We start from the raw sequence: 21,187 nt of genomic DNA, 5'->3' as shown, positions 1-21,187 counted from the left end.
GGCCACGGAGGAGAACTCCCCTGAAGATCTTCGAATAGTGCGATGGGTTCTTTTCCCCTTCCCTGAGAGGGCAGACGGGACCTCGGTTCAACATCTCATCCGAAAGACGACACCTCTGACCGTGCAGCTCTCCCTCAGTACTGCACTGAATTGTGAGCCTGGATTTTGTGCACAAGTCTCTGGAGTGGGACTTGAACCCACAACCTTCTGACTTAGAGGCGAGTGTGCTACCACTGAGTCAAGGCTACACTTACATTGCCTGAAATATTTCATTTATATTCAATATTTTTTGAATACAGCCACCTCAAAATCTACAAAATGTATAGAAATGGAAAAAAATGTACCACAGTTTCTTTCAAATAGGCAGTTTTCTAGAAAAATGTGTTACAATCTTAGTACCACAAAAAGCACTCCCCAAATTGCAACATAAAAGTTTTTCCTTATGAAATTTGAGACTGGGTTCCAGAGCAATCTGTGACTGTGGTCAGACAGTCTCTATTCCTGTGGCCAAGTCCTCTGTTAAAAGGATGTTGTTGGAGAATTCTAAATATTATTGAAAAGAAGTCCTGTGCAGGATATTCTACCATTAAGTCATGACAGTGGGTTCTGACCGTCAAAATGGCCTTTTCTACAAGTGGAAGATTGTCAGGAGCTCCCTGCGAGGGTGTCTATATATTCCATGGAAGGGATTCTGTTAGGTTTGAAATGTATTTCAAATGTGCCTTGGGGATCAAAATATTAGGTGAGTTTTCAGTTTTCACTATAATTATGTTGCAGGACAATGTTCCACACCCGTAAATTAAAGTTTTCCTCAATTGTCCTCCCACTTCAAGCTGTCTTCTCCACTCAATCTCCTTCAGTTCTGGTCACCCTAATATAGAAAGGATATTATTAAACTAGAAAGAGTGCAGAAAAGATTTACTAGGATGCTAACGGGACTTGATGGTTTGACTTATAGGGAGAGGTTGGATAGACTGAGACTTTTTTCCCTGGAGAGTAGGAGGTTTAGGGGTGATCTTATAGAAGTCTATAAAATAATGAGGGGCATAGATAAGGTCGATAGTCAAAATCTTTTCCCAAAGGTAGGGGAGTCTATAACGAGGGGGCATAGATTTAAGGTGAGAGGGGAGAGATACAAAAGGGTCCAGAGGGGCAATTTTTTCACTCAAAGGGTGGTGAGTGTCTGGAACGAGCTACCAGAGGCAGTAGTAGAGGCGGGTACAATTTTGTCTTTTAAAAAGCATTTGGACAGTTACATGGGTAAGATGGGTATAGAGGGATATGGGCCAAGTGCAGGCAATTGGGACTAGCTTAGTGGTATAAACTGGGCGACATGGACATGTTGGGCCGAAGGGCCTGTTTCCATGTTGTAAACTTCTATGATTCTATTCAGCTGGGAGGGATCTGGAATGCAGTTGCAGTGTACGGTGTGAACATTGCCTCAGCCCATCTTCCATTGGAACCCTCTTCCATGCCTTTGTTCACCTCCAGACTCGGCTATTCCAGTGTTCTCCTGACCAGCCTCCCATCCGATACCCTTCAGCACATCCAAAACTCTGCTACCTGTATTGATACCACACACCCACCACCCGTGTCCTCACTGACCTACATTGACTCCTGGCCCCCAGTTAAAAATTCTCATCCTCGTGTTTAAATCACTTTCATAGCCTTCCCTCCCCCCTATCTTTGCAACCTTCTCCACCCCTACAACCCTCCAAGAACTCTGCGTTCCTCCAACTCTGGCCTCTTGTGCATCACCCAATCCCTTTGCCCCACTATTGGCAGCGGTGCCTTCAGCCATCTAAGCTCTGGAATTCCCTCCTTAAACCTCCCTGCCTCTCCACTCCCTCTCCTCCTTTAAGACCCTGCTTAATACCTATCTCTTTGACCAAGCTTTTACATGTCCTCCAATGTCTCCTTCCTTTGCTTGGCGTCCATTTTTATCTGATTATGCTTCTGTGAAGTGCTTTGGGGCATTTTTTACGTTAATGGCGCTGTACAAATGCAAGTTATTGTTGCTGCACTGGGACTGAGAACTTCTTGTTCTACTTCCCAGCTGACTGACAAGAAGAATGACTGTATTCATCACAACACAGTGACAGGTGGCCCTGACCTCTGGATTGGGAAGTGAGTGTATTTATAGGATGACTATTTCTTCAAGTTTTATACGTAAGGATTTGTAGAGTCATATCATTTGTTTTGAGCCATATATTTAGTATACAATAGCTTTTGGAAGCTGCATTTATGGGCAAGGCAGGGTTCAATAAAGTGTTGAGGCCCATAGCAGATCAAACCAATCTCAGCCATGTTTTTCAATTATATTTTCATTTCTGAACAGGGAGTTAGTGTTAGTGTGTGAAACATATGTAGCCATCATTCTATTACACTCGGCATGTTCTACTGGTAAAGCACCGAGTGAAACCTACTTCAAACTGCAGACTAAAAAATATATTTTAGTTCCGATTTTCCATTTTGAATCATGTGTCCCTGCATTGAATGGTTACAGTTCTGGAATTATGGATGAGGACACCCAATATCAAATCCCAATTTTTTCTAACATTTGTGCTCAGACTTCCCTATGACTATGTTGCAGCCCTTACTTGTATCATTGTTCAGTTAGTTTTCCCTATCTGAGTTGCAGGGTAAAGGAATATTAGCAAGAGTGCTTTGTATTCTCCTCTCTGTTTCTGTCTCCGATCTGTTTTTTCTTTCTCTGCTTCTCTCTCTCTCTTGTCTCTCTCTCTCTATCTCTCTCATATTGTCTGTCTCTGTTTCTCTCTCTCACTCTCTCTGTCTCTGTCTTGTCTCTGTCAGTATATCGGACAGTCATAATGAGGACTCACTGTATATTCTGTTACATTTTCTATTGATCTATCAAGATCTACAGTTTGTAACATGTCAACAGAACTCTGTTGTGGTCGCTTGCATGAATTAGACATCCCAATGTTTAATGATAATAAGATAATTATAATAAATGGGAAGAAAAATCAACATCCATGTTATAAAAGTAGAGGTCTGTTCCCCTGAGCACACCAATGAAGGAAGTGATCTGTGTGCCTATAAATCCCAACAGAATCGCCAGGTGCAGGGTAGTTCTCCCCTTTAGTATTCAATCCCAGCACACGTGCAGGTCTACAGATTATTGTGCAGGTCTGCAAATTATTCTGCAAAAGCTCAGTGAACAGTATTATTGCCGTATTCAGCAAAAGTGCAACAGCATGTCTGTAAGAATTTTGTGACCGATCAGTAAATATAAATTAATAGAGGCTAAGGTCATAAGAAAACTAAATCTGTTTTGCAATGATTCATTTCTGAATTTGGCCTCTAACGATGATTTTCACTTCCTCCTGGATTGAATTCAATGAGTATTAAATCAGCATTGCAGCAAGCTTTGTATATTTAATAGTTATTATCTGTTTACTTGAAGATATTGAAAGGGTTATAATTTTGTCATGAGAAAGTTTTGGCAAATATCTGTTTTATAGGGGGGCAGCAGAGAATAGGGGAGTTCCAGAAACATTCAGTATTTCAATTATAATGACATTAAACCAAATGACGTGACAAACGTGATTCAGGTCATTGAACTGTCTGTAAACAAACAAGGAAAGGATTGCCGATAAACTTTGTGAAGACATTGCCCCTTTAACAAAGGGAATCCAGTGCACATTGTCTTTGAATTGGATCCTCGGGAGTGGGGGGGGGGAGGAATGTGTAAACGAGAAGGTGTGTTAATGCTAATTTTTATATTTCTAAGATAACACTGCTGTCCAAAGAAGACTTTGTGCACTTCCTTTATTCTGTTTACACACTGTGCGGGCCTGTTATTACAAAAAGTTGAGGCCAGAATTTGCTGCTGAACGTGTCCACACTGAGGTCAATCCTACTGCCTGCTCCACCTCAAACAGGATATTCAAATGCACAAGTGACCTTCGCACTGAGAGTCTGTTCACCAATGTGCCACAAAAAAAAACAGGGCGTCCGTGACTGCTGGTTATTGTGGAGCTCATGTTTGAAAGCCGCTCTGGCACTTCATTGAAAAGCTACCAAGGCTCTGGCAAAGGAAGAGAACATTGTAAGTTTGAGTTGCTTTGCCTGTAAAAGAGATAATGTTGGTCAGTATCCAGCAGGAATTGTGTGTTAAAGTATTAACCCCATCGTAGTGTAAAGTAGCAGTCAAAAGACTGGATTGTAGGTGCTGCTGCCTTCACTGGTGTCAGCAGGAGGAGGAGGAGCACAGTGATAAATGTGCAGAGCTCCAGGTAGCGTTCGATTGTTGGTGTAGATGTCCTTATACAACAGTAAATACGATATGACAATGCATTACACAATCGGACGTAGTTGAATAATCTATATATATATATGTATGTTTCCCGACATTACAACAGCGACCACACTTGAAAAGTACTTCATTGGCTATGAAGTGCTTTGGGACATCCTGAGGTCATGAAAGAGGTTATATAATGCAAGTTCTTTCAACAACAACAACAACGACTTGCATTTATACAGTGCCTTCAACGTAGTAAAAACGTCCCGACACACTTTACAGGCACATAATTAGACAAAAATTGACACCGTGCCACATAGAGATATTAAGACAGGTGACCAAAAGCTTGGTCAAAGTGCTACGTTTTAAAGAGTGACTTAAAAGAAGAGAGAAAGGTAGAGATGCAGGGAGGTACAGGGAGGGAATTCCAGATCAATTTTTGTCTGATTGCATGCCTTTGAAGCGCCTTGTGATGTTTTACTACATTAAAGGTGCTATATAAATGCATGTTGTTGTTGTTGAGGACACTGCTGCGAGCAAATCCGGGAGCAAAATCACGGGCATTAAAAAAAGTGTTTTTTAAAATTTTCTTTGAACACTTTCTTTTATTTGTAATAAAAATATTGAGATGGAGAATAAAGGCTTTTTGACCGGGTGGGGCAGGAGGTCATGTGATGAATCCTCCAGGAATATGTCCAACTAGAGTTGACAACCCTATTTCTCCGAACTGTCCCACAAAGGCTCAGCACCCATTCCTGTGAAGCTCCTTGGGATGTGTTACCATGCAATGAAGGTTCACTAGATTAATGCCTGGGATGAGAGGATTGTCCTATGAGGAGATTGAGTAGAATGGGTCTATATTCTCTGGAGTTTAAAAGAATGAGAAGTGATCTCATTGAAATGTATAAAATTCTGAGAGGGCTTGACAGGATAGATGCTGAGAGGCTTTTTCCCCTGGCTGGAGAGTCTAGAACTAGAGGCCATAGTCTTAAGATAAGGGGTCAGCCATTTAGGACGGAGAAGAGGAAAAATTTCTTCACTCAGGAGGGCTGTGAATCTTTGGAATTCTCCACTTCAGGACTTGCCAATTTGTACTTCAAAACATTTGTCTTTTAATTCATTCTACACAAACTCATACTAAGTACCTTTGGTAACGCCTAGTACACTTTCCCAATACACCGTACCTTCCGTGACGCTTAGTACGCTTTCCCAGTCCCAGGCTCTTTCAGCTGCCTTACAGCTCATCAGCTTCTTTACAGATCTCAGAGCCCAGGCCAGCCCCAGCTGTCTCTTTGGGCTGTGTTCAGGGGGCTCTGTCTCAGCAGCAGCCCCGTTTCTCTTGTACCTCGTCCTTTTAACTCTCACCTGACAGGGCAAGGTCTCCTTCCTTAATTACTTCTTAAAGGTGAGGTCTCTTAAATGGGCCATACCCTTATTCGAGGATCAGGGCCCTCAGTTACTCTGCTACATATCCTTCCCCTCCCCAGCATAGAGCCATCGGCTCTAGCGGCCTGCACTGCGAGTCAGTGTGCTCTGGAGAGGACATACAGTATTCCCCTGAGCCGACCTGGTTCCATGCCCAATAATTGCCTTCGCAATCATTTCACCACGTTCTTGCCACCCATGTTCATGTGCCACATGGACATTGATGCAGCGTCCAAGTTTCCTGCCTTTCCTTTTCATGCAGACTCCAGCATCTCCCTTTCACAGGAGTCCTCACGCCAGATTTTCACCATGGAAATTTCCCGCTCGTGTCCGTTGCAACCACCTTCTTGCAAAAGGACATGATCAGACCTGCCAATAGCTTCACATTTCCAGCCTTCTTCTCAGTAAAGGACTCTTCTTCATTCTGGCTCTCTCCGAGCTCAGTCCATTTGATCTTTCTTCCAATGCATTTTCGAAAGACTGCTGGCAGCCATATCCTCTCATACAGCATAGTCCTCTCAGCAGGATAATTCTATGGACTGACAAAGATAGGCCCGAGGGAAGGAATATCCAATTGAACTGCTTTCTGGTCTGAAGCAGACTTCTTTTTCTCTTTCCACTGCTTAACAACCTCTGTTGCTGTTTGGACTTTTTCTCCTTATGTTTTTTCTTGAATCCTTCCCTCATGTACTCCCTTCAACATCGGGGTCTGTAGATGTGGAAATTACCACTGCCCACATGGGCACTTGATCCCATAAGATCATGAACAAGCCCTGGTGGTGGCCAAGGATCCCATTCCTTGGGTTTCTCAGAGATTGGAACTTGTTTCTCGGGCTTTCTCTTTAACCGCCCCAGCTCCTGCTCCTCAGCTACACTTCGCAGAATGGTGAGCAACTGCATCGGCTTTTCCGACCTTGAGCAGTTGGCTGCGTCCTCCATTTTGAAGCAACCATCCCTCACTCCATTTGATTCCTGAGGTTTGCGCCTGCCCGTCGATTTGGTCAATCTGACCCTCCTGCGGGTTTTCCCCTTGCACTTCGTTCCTCTTCCCCCAGAGGAACCTTTCTTCCCCTGGTCCTTATTTGACCTCTGGGGTGCTGATTCTTTGTTGCACCCTTCAATTGAAGTTTTAGTGGAGGCTCAATCTCCAGGAGACTTTAACAGGTTTATCGGTCGCTCCATTGGTTCCATTTCATCCTCTTTTGGTGCCTTTACTCTGTCAAAGTACCGCCCTCTGTTTCTTGTTTGAGATCCGTTTGCGTTTCCGCTTCGATTCCTTCCAGCTCTGCTGACTGTAGGACTTCTGGTTTTTCATCCCAAATGGTCCCAATTATTTCTGTTATCACCTTCTTTACCACTTCAGTTAGGATGGTTTCCATGGTTCGCACTCTTTGGTCAACCATTTCAACAACTATTCCCAAAGACTCTAATTTTTATTCACCAATTTCTTTGATTTTGCATTCAGCCAACCCACCTTCAAGCTGTTCTGCTCTGGAGCTCTTGCACATCAACAGCAAAGCCATTTTCATGGACCACACAACGAGTGTCCGACAAGCAGCCAGCCATTGCTTTTATTGCAGCCTCTGTAAGGGCAGCAGTAGTTTTTATCACCGGTCCTTGTACAACCCCTGCATCAAGCTCAGGGGGTTGTAGAACCTGATCTACAGCACTTAACTCTGGAATCTCTGTCTCCACAGAGGCTGCAGTCTCTGCAATAACTTGCTCTTCTCCGGCCACTGCAGTCACAAGGAACCCCGTTTCATGGGACTCTGAACTCTCAACTTCAGAAAGATCCGCCAACAGGGTCACTGTCTCATTTTGTACAGCTTGAAATTTTACTTCATGGTCACTTTCAAAAGTTAGACACTTTGTTACAGGAGCTACTTCACTATGTACAACCTTAGTCACTCCCACTGCTGGAGTGATTTCAATGGTCTCTCTGCATCGAGCAACCTGCTCCGTCAACTCACCGTTGGTCCTTTCTCTCTGAATCTCTCTTTGTCAAACCTTTTCCGATCGCTTCCTCTTCCCAGCCTTCCAATAGTCCCCTGCCAGGAAACGAGTTGCTCCTGAAGGGTTTTGTTATTCCAAGGACTCTCCAATTCCGGCCAATCTCCTTGACCATTGTCAATGCATCAGAAAGATCACTCTGCAGATCTTTCCACCTGTTCATTGTTGGATTGCCTCCTTTGACCTACAGTCACCTCATGCTACGACCTCTTCAACATGGGTTTCATAGGCCGATTGGAGGTTCTAGTTTTGAGAGGTCAGCTCCGCAACCTCAGTTTCCAACTCTTGCACCAGCTCATTCCTCTCTCTCTCTCTCTCTCTCTCTAGGTCTTCGAGGTGCATCTGATTACTTTCCAAAGCCTGAATCTATTTAGTGGGCATCTCTAGTTCAGCTTCTTTCTCAACCTTCAATGTCTCGTACTGCAGGACAACAGCAGCCTTCTCATTGCACATCTTTTCCGCCTCTTCCTTCAGCACGGCCACTTGTTGCAACTTACTCTCTCTTTCGGCTTCCATTTTTAAAAATTCGTTCATGGGATGTGGGCATCGCTGGCAAGGCCAGCATTTATTGCCCTTGAGAAGGTGGTGGTGAGCCGCCTTCTTGAACTGCTGCAGTCTGTGTGGTGAAGGTTCTCCCACAGTGCTATTAGGAAGGGAGTTCCAGGATTTTGACCCAGCGACGATGAAGGAACGGTGATATATTTCCAAATCGGGATGGTGTGGGACTTGGAGGGGAACGTGCAGGTGGTGTTGTTCCCATGTGCCTGCTGCCCTTGTCCTTCTAGGTGGTAGAGGGTTTGAGAGGTGCTGTCGAAGAAGCCTTGGCGAGTTGCTGCAGTGCATCCTGTGGATGGTAGACACTGCAGCCACGGTGCACCAATGGTGAAGGGAGTGAATGTTTAGGGTGGTGGATGGGGTGCCAATCAAGCGGGCACTCATCCAGGCAAGTGGAGAGTATTCCATCACACTCCTGACTTGTGCCTTGTAGTTGGTGGAAAGGCTTTGGGGAGTCAGGAGGTGAGTCACTCGCCGCAGAATACCCAGCCTCTGACCTGCTCTTGTAGCCACAGTATTTATGTGGCTGGTCCAGTTAAGTTTCTGGTCAATGGTAACCCCCAGGATGTTGATTGTGGGGGATTCGGCGATGGTAATGCCATTGAATGTCAAGGGGAGGTGGTTAGACTCTCTCTTGTTGGAGATGGTCATTGTTTGGCGCGAATGTTAATTGCTACTAATCAGCCCAAGCCTGGATGTTGTCCAGGTCTTGCTGCATGCAGGCACGGACTGCTTCATTATCTGAGGGGTTGCGAATGGAACTGAACACTGTGCAATCATCAGCAAACATCCCCATTTCTGACCTTATGATGGACCTCTCCAAACTAAGTATCGTATCCTCTTTGGCCCTCAGGGCTTCCTCGTGGGTCTTCCACTTCCAGCGGAGATCGGGGACAACTTGCTGGGCCGCCTGCTCTTTAGTTTGCAAGTCTTCTGCCTGCTGATGCCTCAGTTTCTTCTCTTCCTCCAGTTCCATGTTCAACGCGTCGAGCTGTCCGGTCAGCCTTTCCACCTGAACCCATGCAGCTTGCTCGAGCAACTCCTTCTGATCAACCATCTCGTTCACTGACTGTTGGAGGCTGGTGATGGTCACGGTTAACTGGCTTTTCTCTTCCTTGTGAAGTGCCTTTGTGACCTGCAGGTTGACCTCCAGGCAGAGTTTAGCATCCTCGATGCCCTGCTGCTCCTCCAACTGGGTCCTCATCTCTGCCACCTACTGTTCCAGTGCTCTCTTCGCCTTCTCCAGCTCATGCTCGCTCTTGCCCACATCGTCCTTGGAGCTCATCAGGTCCTTCCCCTCGGCCTGGTGATGTTTGTTGAGGTGCTCGAGCTCCTTGTGTAGCTCGCGGACCTGTCTAACCAGCACCCGTGTCTTCTCGCTATTCGCCAATTGAGCTTGCAGGGAGACCACCTGCCGCCCCAGCTTCAGCCTCTTTTCCTGGAGCAGCTCCTGGGTGTCCTTTAGGTGGAACTCCAAACTTGACACCTTCTTGGCCAGTTTGCTGGCTTTAGACTTGATCCTCCCCAGAGCTTTGGCGCTGTCTTCCAGCTCGGATTGCAATTTGAGTACCTGGTCCATGCTATTTTCCACCTGACTATTACCACATAAGCACATGTCACTGATCTCTCCCTCACCCTGGGGAAAACCTTTTACAGGACTGTTTTGGTTAGGCCTTCCTCTGCGACTTTTTCTGGATTTCCACATCTCCTCAGAATGGGCAGAGGTTTCCTGAAAAATTTCTGCATGCTCCTTCCTCAGTTCACTCCTCGAGGCCTCCGCTATACTACCCTCCGTGAATGTATAATTGGACTTATTCTCAAACTCCACCATCATTTCCCATCCCCATCACGATTCTTGTTTAGGACATCAGCTTCTTTATCCACAAGATCTTGCTAATCATACACAGCACGTTGCTTCCTGTCACTTAGCAACGCATACCCTTTACCCCAGGACTCTTGCTGGGCACCACGGATCAGGAACCGATTGGTCCATTCCTGGGTCCACAACAATTCCTCAAGCGTTTCCTCCGTATTTGGTTGGTGTCTTTCTTTTCTCTCTTAGAGACACAATCCCACTTCTGACCCCTGTTACAGAGTCCTACCATCTTGTAACCTTCTTCATATGACAACGATAGTCCTTGACCAATTTGTACTTCAAAACACTTTTCTTTTAATTCGCTCCATGCAAACTCACACTACAGTACCTTTGGCAATGCTGAATACACTTTCCCACTCCCAGGCTCTTTCAGCTGCCTTATAACTGCCCTTAACTGCCTTTCAGCTCATCAGTTTCTTTACAGGTCTCAGAACCCAGGCCTACCCCAGCTGCTTTTCAGCTTACTCTTTGGGCTGTGTTCAGATATTCAGGACTCTTCATCCAGCAGAAGCTGACTCATCTCAACTCCTGGCAGCATCAAAACTGCTTCAAAATTCAAGAGGGAACAAGAGTGTTGATCTGAAACAGACACAGACCAGCCAGAATCCTGTTAGATTTGATTTACATTTGAAAATGACCCACATTTCCACTTCAACTAGACCCTTGTATTTGGAGTAGATTTGTGCTTTTGTTGTCTACCAGTCAGCTCTGCTTGTCAGTCTACCGTCAGGACCATATGTTGTTTGTTGGAAATTGCGTGCAATATTGTAAAATTGGTCAGAAATGCAGCATTCCATTTGTAAGTGCTTTCCATTCAACTCAATTGAACAAAGTCTGTGTGACGTTGAGGATATGGTGATGAGACTTTCTGCACGTCAGCCAATCACCTGCATTGTTCTGACACTGGCAGTGGAGAATTCCCTGTAACTGTTTAACCAGGGCAGTAATTATTGATTTTTTTTTTGAAAACTGCAAAGGGCCAAGAAAGTATGGTGATAGCTCAAATGCCAACTGAAAGCAGTGACGTAGGTGGTAATTTGAAACTAACTCACCCAGCGGGAGCGGGACGGGTTCAGGTCTGATGTCCGTTTTACACCCCATCCGATTTTACTTTTCATCAGGTGAGAGGTAAAACGGGCGTCCGACTTGGACCGCCCTGTTCCCGCTGGGCAGGTTACATTAAAATTAGGACTCTAGTATCAGTTTAAGAGTAATTTATAATCTAGATCATGTGCAGCACTTATTCAATGGGCATCTGGTAGTGTCCCCACCCCCCATCCCTGCTCCACCATCTTGAAAAATTAGATTTTGACACCTCATTTGGTGCATTTCCCACCTTTTGTGGAGCAGATTTGTATTTGCTGGATGGAGAGAAACTATAATGGTCAATAATTAACATTGTGATAATCTGTTACTGGTAAAATAATATACTTGTTTCTTAACACTTGTTTCAAGTTGTTTCTTGCTATATCATTAAATGCCTTTGAGCCCAGAAATTGCCATTGGCGATATTACCAAAGACTTAAACTGTTGGTATCGATTGATGGAAATTGTTCCTCGGACCTCATTAACATACTCAGTGTGAGCTGGTCATGGCTCCACAGGCAGCTCGCCCTTAGATAAGTATCAGGAGGGAGTGATTGGAGCAGGCATTGAAAGGGGTGGCCAATCGTGTCTCCTGTGGTGTTGGAGGAGAACTCCTGCTCCTTCTGGCTCCACAGCAATGATTTTTTGAAGAAGAAAAAAATAATTAACCTACCGCTTTGTTGGCAGCTGCAGGTGCAGGTGCTGTTGAAGAATCCTGAGCAGGGAAGGCCTGACCCCGACTAATTTCTGGATGTAGTTCTTTAAATAGGCCCCTAATTTCTTATTTAAGGGGCATATTGCCTGTTTTAGGCATCTATCCAGGGTGCCTAAAAAAGGGCCCCACAAATTGTTTGGTGGGACCAACACCTGCGCAGATTGGGCACAGTCCGTCCCACTGCTAAATTGGTATGCTCTACGCCCATTTTATGCCTTATAAATGGGCACAATGCATAACAATCTCTACTCCAATGTTCCTTTTTCTGCTATTTTAATGTAAACATTAACCCATTAACTTTAAATGGGTTAACACCTTTGCTAAAATACCAGACAAAGGAATGTCATATTATCAGACTAAGAGTATGTTAGCCATTTCTAGGTTTTGGTCTCAAAATGAATCACATGTTAGTGTATGTATAATATATTACATTTGCTGCGTATATTGCACACTATTTATTTGGACAGCACCGATCTGGTACAGGCCTCCTGTTCCATACTTCTATCACTACATGGAGTTTCATAAGCCCCAGGAGCTGCAGATCCTTACACCTAAACCCACAGCATCAGTAATGTACTGAGGTAAATTGGCTTGTCACAGAACCTTACAATTTCCATCAGTCAGTGGCTACCCACTTCACCTTGATCCTGTGTCGTTTGCCATTCATGCTTTCAGAGCCAGGATCCGATGTGCTTCTTTGGATCCCATAAGGGAAGGGGTGACCTATTCAAGCTTCATAGCTTGTTATGTGTTTAAAATGTTAAAGAGATTCGATAGGATATGGAGAAATTATTTCCCCTGGTGGAGCAACAAGGGGGCATAATCTTAAAATTAGAGCTAGACTTCAGGAGTGAAATCAGGAAGCACTTTTTCACACAAAGGATAGTGGAAATCTGGAATTCTTTCCCCCAAAAGGCTGTGGATGCTCGGTCAATTGGAGCTGTCAAGACTGAGATAGATAGATTTTTGTTGGGTAAGGGTATTGAGAGATATGGAACAAAGGAGGATAAATGGAATTGAGGAGCAGATCAGCTATGATCTAATTGAATGGCAGAGCAAGCTCGAGGGGCTGAATGGCCCACTCCTGTTCCTAATGCTTCTATGTTTATAATTGGGGTTTGACCAAAACTAAAAATGGATCAGTGAGCAGCATCATCTGCAACATCTGATAAAACCTTAAACTGAGGTGGACTGATACAGTCAAGGGTGAGATGCACCGAAATCAGTGTTCAGGTGTCTGGTTTGAGCAGTGTTTGCATGGGTCAATTTATGCACCATAAGCCATTCCTAATCATTTATAAGTGGGATGGGAATTTCTTATCAGTGTGTATTAATAATGCTTCAATATTTTTATGTGGGGAGTTATTTTCTCATCAACTATGGAATGCTTATGAAGGAGTATCAAGTGCAATATATATTCATAATGACGGTGGCGTATAAATGTGGATTATACCTAGTGTATAATAATAATGGCAATGAGGTATGATTGAAAAGAAAGAGAAACAACTTGCTTTTATATAGTGCGTTTCATGACCTCCGGACATCCCAAAGCGCTTTTCAGCAAATGAAGTACTTTTCAAGTGTAGTCAGTGCTGTAATGTAGAAAATGCAGCAGTCGATTTGCGCACAGCAAGGTCCCGCAAACAGAAATGAGATAATGAACGGGTAATCTGTTTGTGATGTTGGTTGAGGGATAAACATTGGCCAGGACACCGGGGAGAACTCATCTGTTCTTCTTCGAAATAGTGCTATGGGATCTTTTACGGACGGACAGACAGGGCTCCGGTTTAACGTCTCATCCGAAAGACAGCACTTGTGACAGTGCAGCGCTCCCTCAGCACTGCAGACATACACTGCGTCCATCTATATGTGGAAGACATGTTAATGGGGACAAAGCTATGTTTAATCCTCGTTTATATCTTGGCTTGCAAAAGTGGGTTTACTCAGTGTATCCTTGATTCCATGCTGACAAGAATTGACCGTACTCTTGCATCCAAAAATAAGGAATATACTCATTGTACTCAACCATACTCTTTCTCCGAAACTCCCGACTGAAACTATGATCAAATAGTAAGAATAGATTTTATCTGTATTGTGCCGGGGAACTGACTCGCCTGTTTTCAGTAGTCCAGTACAGTATTAGCAGTCATCCCATGTTATTGCTGCCAGACATGTTCACTGAAGCACTGTGTATCCCTCTGTCAGGAATGCCGGAGGTTTTTCATGGGGGAGTTGGTATATTTCTCCTTCTTCCTTACAAACTTAACTTCTTACAGGAAAAGAAAAGCATTGATGCATGTTGCTTTGTTTGGCTCTATTATAGCGCTGTTTTCTAACATCAGAGAAAAGAGTTTGCACATGGAAGAACTTTTCTATATATGTTCTTTAGGTTCCTGTGCTTTTGCGTGGTGTGAAAACTCAACGGAGGAGCTCTGAATCTGCAGAAGCTATATTTCTGGGTAGCACAAATACTAATTTACTCAGAGTCACTGAGGTCCTCAGCTTAATTCATTGTATATAACACATTGATCATTCAAGTGTATTTAATGAGTGAACAAGAGCAGCTTCTGTGACTTATTAACCATCCTTGTTGTTTCTGGTTACCTAGGTTATGCCTCCTAAGGGAATTCACAAGGAGAAAAACATTGCACAAGTTGTTTGAGCCATGCTTAAAACTCAAACTGACTTAATGTTTTTTCACACCTGATAATATCTCCAGCTGTTGAAGATCATTTGGAGACTGCATCAGAGGTGAATAAAGATGTATTTTGATTTTTATGGGTTTCTTTTGCAGAATTGCGCAAAGATAGTTAATATTGGGCAACATTGTCTGATATGAGGCTTTATTTATCTGAAAATATACAGAGCCCAAACATTTCAATTTCTTTCTTGTAGAGAGTACAGAAGCTGTGAAAATTGCTCTTCACCAAAAGCAGCACAGATATTGTTAGCGGTCTAACTGACAGGAAGTAGAAGTAGATAGGGAATGTGTGCGACAAGCACATCCTCTCATAACATTTACACTTTGCAAATACAGCTTGCTATATTTAGGCGTTGTTGGTAGCTTGCGATATGTTCTCCAGCTGCACTATGTTTTACATTTTCAGTAACGGTATAGACCCTACTTAAAGGGGCACCGCTGCAGTCAGGTCCTGCTGTTGCAATGAAACCCTGACTGACAGGCCACCATACTGACCACTGTGTCACGTTTATACTCCAGCAGATAGTATTAAATGTTGTGTGAAAGTTGTTCATATGGTTTTTGATTTTTTTTTTCTCCAGTAATTTGTATCCATGTTGGAGACAATCAACAATGTAATGGCACTATTGTGCCCTGTACCATGTGCAGTAAAAATCTTTACTGTGGCAATGTCGGCCCTTTAAGAATAGATTGATTCCAACTGTCTGCTGGAAATGCTCTAATCAAAGATATCCCCCTTAGAAAGAAGGAACTAACATTTATTTAGCGGCTGTCACAATCTCAGGATATCCCAAAGCACTTCACAGCCAATGGAATGGTTTTCAAGTGTAGTTACTGTGTTTATATAGGCAAACACAGCAGCCAATATGCACACAGCAGGGTCTCACAAATTGCAAAAAGAATTGCTAGTTAATTTGTTTTGGTTGCAGGATGAATGTTAGCCAGGTCAGTGGGGAGATCACCCCTGTTCTTCTTCAAATAGTGCAATGAGATTTTTACATGCACCTGAGAGGACAGCTGGTTTAATGTTTCATTTGAAAGACAGCACCTCCTACAGTGCAACACTCCCTCAGTACTCCACTGAAGTGTTAGACCATATTATGTGCTCAAGTCTCTGGAGTGGGACTTGAACCCACTTCCTCCTGGTTCAGAGGCAAGACTGCTACCACTGAGCCATGACTTATGCCCACACCCACTTGGAGGTGAATTTGCTACGTAAAAGGTGTGACTATGGCATTCTTATCTATCACCCTTTTTTCCAATCCCTCTCTGTGGATCAGATTTCTAAGCTATTTTACAGGCACAATTTCTAGAACCATTGAATCGTAGAAAGGTTACAGCACAGATGGAGGCCATTCGGCCCATCGAGTCTGCGCCTGCTCTATTCAAGAGCAATTCAGCTAGACCCACTCCCCTGCCCTATCCCTATAGCCCTGCAGCTTTTTTCCTTTCAAGTACTTATCCAGTTCCCTTTTGAAGGTCATGATTGAATCTGCCTCCATCACCCCCTTGGGCAGTGCATTCCAGATCATAATCACTCGCTGTGTAAAAAAGATGTTCCTCATGTCACCTTTGGATCTTTTGCCAATCACCTTAAATCTATGTCCTCTGGTTCTTGATCCTTCTGCCAATGGGAACAGTTTCTCTCTATCTACTATGTCTAGATCCTTCATGATTTTGAATACCTCCATCAAATCTCCTCACAACCGTCTCTGTTTCAAGGAGAACGACCCCAGCTTCTCCAGTCTATCCACGTAACTAAAGTCCCTCATCCCTGGAATCATTCTAGTAAATCTCTTCTACACCCTCTCAAAGGCTTTCACATCTTTCCTAAAGTGTGGTGCCCAGAACGAGACACAATACTCCAGTTGTGGCCGAACCAGTGTTTTATAAAGGTTCATCGTGACTTCCATACTTTTGTACTCCATGCCTCTATTTATAAAGCCCAGGATCCCACATGCTTTTTTAACCGATTTCTCAACCTGCCCTGTCACCTTCAATGATTTGTGCATTTATACCCACAGATGTCTCTGTTCCTGTATCCCTTTAAGAATTGTGTGCTCTAGTTTATATTGCCTCTCCTCGTTCTTCCTACCGAAATGCATCACTTCGCATTTTTCTGTGTTAAATTTCATTTGCCACGTGTCCGCCCATGCCACCAGCCTATCTATATCCTCTTGAAGTCTATCACTATCCTCCTCACTGTTTACTACCCTTCCAAGTTTTGTGTCATCTGTAAATTTTGAAATTGTTCCCTGTACACCCAAGTCCAAGTTTTTTCTTTATTCGTTCATGGGATGTGGACGTCGCTGGCAAGGCCAGCATTTATTGCCCATCCCTAATTGCCCTTGAGAAGTCATCAATATGTATCAAGAAAAGCAGCGGTCCCTGCACTGACCCCTGGGGAACACCACTGTACATCTCCCTCCATTCGCTGTTTCCTGTCACTTAGCCAATTCTGTATCCATGTTGCTACTGTCCCCTTTATTCCATGGGCTGCAATCTTGATGATAAGTCTACCATACCACACTTTATCAAACGCCTTTTGAAAGTCCATATACATCACATCAACTGCATTGCCCTCATTGGTGAGACCGCACCTGGAATACTGCATACAGTTTTGGTGTCCATACTTAAGAAAAGACATACTTGCTCTCGAGGCAGTACAAAGAAGGTTCACTCGGATAATCCCGGGGATGAGGGGGCGGACATATGAGGAGAGGTTGAGTAGATTGGGACTCTACTCATTGGAGTTCAGAAGAATGAGAGGCGATCTTATTGAAACATATAAGATTGTGAAGGGGCTTGATCGGGTGGATGCGGTAAGGATGTTTCCAAGGATGGGTGAAACTAGAACTAGGGGGCATAATCTTAGAATAAGGGGCTGCTCTTTCAAAACTGAGATGAGGAGAAATTTCTTCACTCAGAGGGTAGTAGGTCTGTGGAATTTGCTGCCCCAGGAAGCTGTGGAAGCTACATCATTAAATAAATTTAAAACAGAAATAGACAGTTTCCTAGAAGTAAAGGGAATTAGGGGTTACGGGGAGCAGGCAGGAAATTGGACATGAATTTAGATTTGAGGTTAGGATCAGATCAGCCATGATCTTATTGAATGGCGGAGCAGGCTCGAGGGGCCGATTGGCCTACTCCTGCTCCTATTTCTTATGTTCTTATGCTCATTGACCCTCCCTGTTACCTCATCAAAAAACTCTTATCAAGTTAGTTAAGCACAATTTGCCTTTAACAAATCTGTGCTAGCTTTCCCTAATCAATCCACACTCGTCCAAGTGACTTTTAATTCTGTCCGGGTTTATCGTTTCTAAAGTATCCCCACCACTGAGGTTAAACTGACTGGCCTGTAGTTGCTGGGTTTATCCTTGCACCCTTTTTTGAACAAAGGTATAACATTTGCAATTCTCCAGTTCTCTGGCACCACCCTCGTATCTACGGATGTTTGGAAGATTATGGCCAGTACCTCTGCAATTTCCACCCTTATTTCCCTCAGCAACCTAGGATGCATCCCATTTGGACCGGGTGACTTATCTACTCAAATACAGCTTGCCTTTCAAGTACCTCTTCTTTATCAATTTTTAGTCCATCCAATATCTCAACTATATCTTCCTTTGCTGAGACTCTGGCAGCATCTTCTTCCTTGGTAAAGACAGATGCAAAGTATTCATTTAGTACCTTGGCCATCCTCTCTGCTTCTATGAGTAGATCTTCTTTATGGTCCCGAATCAGCCCCACCCCTCCTCTTACTACCCGTTTACTGTTTACATGCCTGTAAAAGACTTTTGGATTCCCTTTTATGTTGGCCGCCAGTCTATTCAAATATTCTCTTTTGTCCCTCTTATTTCCTTTTTCACTTCCCCTCTGAACTTTCTATATTCTGCCTGGTTCTCACTTGTGTTATCAACCTGACATCTGTCATACGTCCATTTTTTCCATTTCATCTTACTCACTATCTCTTCTGTCATCCAGGAAGCTCTGGCTTTAGTTGCCCTACCTTTCTGCCTCATGGGAATGTGCCTAGACTGTACCCGAACCATCTCCTCTTTAAAGGCCGCCCACTGCTCAAATACAGTTTTGCCTGCCAATCTTGGATTCCAATTTACACGGGCCAGATCTGTTCTCATAAGACCATAAGAGATAGGAGCAGGAGTAGGCCATTCGGCCTGTCGAGCCTGCTCCACCATTTAATGAGATCATGGCTGATCAACTCCACTTTCTCGCCTTTTCCCCATATCCTTTGACTGCCTTGCTGATCAAAAATTTGTCTAACTCAGCCTTGAATGTATTCAATGACTCAGCCTCCACAGCTTTTTGGGGTAAAGAATTCCAACGATTCATGATCCTCTGCGAGAAGAAATTCCACCTCATTTCCATCTTAAACGGGTGACCCCTTATTCTGAGACTTTCCCCCCAGTTTTAGATTCCCCCATGAGGGGTAACATCCTCTCAGCATCTACCCTATCGAGTCCCCTCAGAATCTTGTATGTTTCAATAAGATCTCTTCTCATTCTTCTAAACTCGAATGAGTATGGACCCAACCTGTTCAATCTTTCCTCATAAGACAACCCTTCCATACCCGGAATCAACCTAGTGAACCTTCTCTGAACTGCCTCCAATGCAAGTATGTCCTTCCTTAAATAAGGGCACCAGAACTGTACGCAGTGCTCCAGGTGTGGTCTCACCAGCACCCTGTACAGTTGTAGCATGACTTCCCTGCTTTTATACACCATCCCCCTAGAAATAAAGGCCAATATTCCATTTGCCTTCAGGATTACTTGCTGCACCTGTATGTTGACTTTTTGTGTTTCATGTACGAGGAGACCCAGATCCCTCTGTACCGCAGCGTTTTGTAGTATTTCTCCATTCAAATAATATTTTGCTTTTTTATTTTTCCTCCCAAAGTGGATGACTTCACATTTTCCCACATTATATTCCATCTGCCAAATTTTTGCCCATTCGCTTAACCTGTCGATATCCCTTTGCAGACACAATGGCCCCGATATTAGCGGAGAGGCGGGATGGCAGCCGGTGGGGGGGCGATTGGATGCGTGGGTAACCCACCCAATAAAAACAGTCCGTTTCCCACGCGATCGCGGGTAAATTGGAGCCACTTAACATGGCTTCTGGGTTTGCCGTCGGAAAGCTGCGCAGCGAGCGGACTGCGCACCCGCATCATCGGCTGCCAGGAGGAGGAGCTCTATTTAAAGGGGCAGTCCTCCAATGGCTGCTCCTGGAGCAAAAACCCAAACAACACAATGGAGCAGCCCAGGGGAAAGGCTGCTCCCAGATTCAGTGATGCCTCACTCCAGGTGCTACTGGATGGGGTGAGGAGGAGGAGGGATGTGTTCTACCCGGTGGACGGGAGGAAGTGGCCTGCCTCTGCCACCAAGAAGGCCTGGCTCGAGGTGGCAGAGGAGGTCACCAGCAGCAGCAACATCTCCCGCACCTGGATCCAGTACAGGAAGCGCTTCAATTACCTAACTAGGTCAGCGAAAGTGAGTACACTTACTTATTCTCCTACATTCAGTCTTCCACATCACTGCCCCCACCCCCAACTCATTTTGCACTGCCAATACTGCTCTGTCACATCACTCCTCACACCCACTCAAAGCTTATCCTCAACTTACCTGCACTTCCTCAGCACTTCCTCACTTCCCCATTACTCACCCCACCACTACCACTCAACCCAATCCTCATACAATGTCATAACTCTGTCTCACACTCACCCTCTGATGCATCTCTTTCACGGGCAACCACAACCAAACCAATGCATTCAGCAGTTGGCCACGTCACCACCACTCACTCATGGATCTGTACTTTCTCCCCTTATAGAAGAGAGCCCAGAATGCACAGGAGAGGGCGAGGACTGGAGGGGGGGTCACAACAGATAGTCATGCTCATAGACGGGGAGCAGGAGGCGCTGGAGCCGAGCCGGACCCTCGAGTGCCTGTCCGTCGGGGACGCCGAGACTGGCACCCGACAAACGTCTGGTGACAGAACTTTAACATTCAGCACACACAATATGAATTGATGTTAACATGCCTCGCCATCTTCAGCACCTCAACATCTGTGATCATGCTTAATATTGTCTTCTGTTCTCTTACAGGGCCTTCAGCGATTGCTGTGACGGCGGAGGGCAATTCGTCAGAGGACCTGCCAGCCTCTGAGGTTGCATTGTCACATCTGAGTGAGCCATCCACCAGTGCAGATACACTCATCTCGGTGGGTCCCCGGTCCGCAGTTAGTTGGGGCCGCACATGGTGAGTTACCACACATGTGAGCACGAGCAGATACTGGTGGTAGGGACAGCTGTGAAGAGTCCGGGTCGCTGGGAGCACTCCTCTGCAGGCTCTGCTCAGCTGGACACAGATGCTGAACCCTGGGGGCCATCATTTAAAAGGAGAATGATCGAGGGGCAGCAGCACATTTGGGAGGTGCTGGAACAGGTGCAACGCGCACTCTCCACAATCGCGCAGAGGTTGGAGGAGTCCAACTCCTGCATGAGTGGAATGGTAGCACAGTTACGGGAGGGAATCTCTGAGA

The 21,187-nt window shown here is 44.7% G+C and overlaps 1 protein-coding gene across 5 annotated transcripts in view; it reads left to right on the top strand.

Moving 5' to 3' along the window:
* The window catches only part of LOC137323057 (ETS-related transcription factor Elf-1-like), a 149,387-nt gene that overhangs the window by 5,047 nt on the left and 123,153 nt on the right, over positions 1 to 21,187 (top strand). For 2 of the 5 annotated variants that reach the window (XM_067986452.1, XM_067986445.1), the window contains exon 2: positions 20,751 to 20,904. The exons of 1 other annotated variant lie outside the window; for it this stretch is intronic. The gene's annotated coding sequence lies outside the window, so the exon portion shown is untranslated. Of the gene's footprint in view, positions 1 to 3,976; positions 4,073 to 20,750; positions 20,905 to 21,187 lie in introns of those variants that run through there. 2 more of the 5 variants (XM_067986446.1, XM_067986449.1) reach the window with 2 other exon arrangements.

Source organism: Heptranchias perlo, chromosome 6, assembly GCF_035084215.1.
Source record: "Heptranchias perlo isolate sHepPer1 chromosome 6, sHepPer1.hap1, whole genome shotgun sequence".
NCBI classification, from domain to species: Eukaryota; Metazoa; Chordata; class Chondrichthyes; order Hexanchiformes; family Hexanchidae; genus Heptranchias; species Heptranchias perlo.
Note: the sequence above shows the minus strand (reverse complement) of the source record. Positions and strands in the feature narration are given on the sequence as shown.